Raw genomic sequence first — 1,649 nt, forward strand, 5'->3', positions numbered from 1 at the left:
TGTTTGATCCCTGGCATCCCATATGGTCCCCAGAGCACCACCAGGAGTTACCTCTGGTGACTCAGCACAGCTGGATGTAGCCCCCCCAAAAAAAACAAAACAAAATAAATGATCAGAGTGGAAAATAAAAGAGTCCACAACCAAAGGATTTATGGGTCTCCAGGCTGCAAACCCCCAGGGCACCAGCAGGAGGAGGGCAGACTGAGTCCTGTCCTGCCAAAGCCCCGGCAACCACACTCATAATCCATATCCTCTGCTACACCAAGGGCCCAACTCCACCTCCCCATGAATAATCTTGGTCCTACTCTCCAGACCCACAAACAAATCTCCAAGGAGTTGCAAGCCAAACCGCCACAACCAATGTATCGCATTTTTCCATTTTAAAAAGGAAAGAAAGATTCTCTGCTCCTCTGTATTCAACAGAAGCTACTGAAACAAAGTGATATTCTGAATGGACAGTTTTGGCAGTATTGAGTACCTGATCACCAGGGTTGCCGTTAACTCTGGAGATTGTGCTAATCAGTGACCCCCTCACTGACCTCAATTACATAGTCAACATGTTCCAGTACGCTTTTATCCACTCCAAGGTCAATGGCACAGTCAACACTGAGAACAGAAAGCTTGTCGTCAATGGAAAGCTCGTTTCCATCTCTCAGGAGCAAGATCCTGCCAACATCAAAAGGGGCAACGCTGGTGAGAAAATGTCCACTGGGGTCTTCACTTCCCCAGAAAAGGCTGGAGCTCACTCGAAGGGCAGTGCCAAAAAAGTCGTCATCTCTGCTACTTCTTCTCATCCCCCCATGTTTGTGATGGGCATGAAGCATAAGAAGTGAGAACTCCCTTAAGATTATCTGCATCCCCTGCTTCCATCCTATGTCATCCGTAACAGTTTTGACACTGTGGAGGGTCTTGTCACAGTACACAAGATTATGACTGGACCCTCTGGGAAGCTATAGGGGGTCCTATCAAGGGGCAGCCCAGAACGTCATCCCTCTGCCCCTGGTACTGCCAAAGCTGTGGGTAAGCTTGTCCCAGAGCTGAATGGGAAGCTGACTGGTACGGCCTCCCTTGTCCCCCTTGTCCCTGGTCCCAACATGTCAGTTGTGGATCTGACCTGCCTGCCATCTGGAGAAAGCTGGCAAATACAACATTAAGAAGGGGTGAAGCAGGACTTACCACCTCCGCTCCTCACCCCCACCCCCACCCCAGGGATTTCTGGGCTACATTGAGGACCAGGTTGTCTCCTGCGACTTTAGCGGTGACACCTTCTCCACTTTTCATACTGGGGCTAGTATTGTCCTCAAAAGCCTCTTCAACAAGCTCCTTTCCTGGTATGTGGAGTTTGGCTAAAGCAACAGGACAGTGAACCTGATGTGTTAGTGGCCTCCCGGTGTATGAATCTCCAGGAAGCAGCAGTCTAGAGGCAGAGTGAGGCCCCCAGCTGCTGGGGAGTCCTCCCCCACTCACTCAACACACAAAGAACCTTCTGAGCTCAACAGTTTCCGTCCCAGGCGCCTGAGGGAAGAAAGAAACTTAGAAAGCCCTGCCTTGTCTTCCAATACCACTGCACCCTGCACTCCAATTAAAAAAAAACACACACACACACAAAGGAAATAAAAAGTAAGAAAAGGGGAAAACTAAAAACACCG

The 1,649-nt window shown here is 49.6% G+C and overlaps 1 pseudogene; it reads left to right on the forward strand.

Moving 5' to 3' along the window:
- The first annotated feature begins 451 nt into the window (after positions 1-451).
- LOC130018285 (glyceraldehyde-3-phosphate dehydrogenase-like) lies at positions 452-833 on the forward strand (annotated as a pseudogene).
- The last annotated feature ends 816 nt before the right edge of the window (positions 834-1,649 follow it).

This window comes from Sorex fumeus, unplaced genomic scaffold (assembly GCF_029834395.1).
Source record: "Sorex fumeus unplaced genomic scaffold, SorFum_2.1 ptg000008l, whole genome shotgun sequence".
Taxonomy (NCBI): Eukaryota; Metazoa; Chordata; class Mammalia; order Eulipotyphla; family Soricidae; genus Sorex; species Sorex fumeus.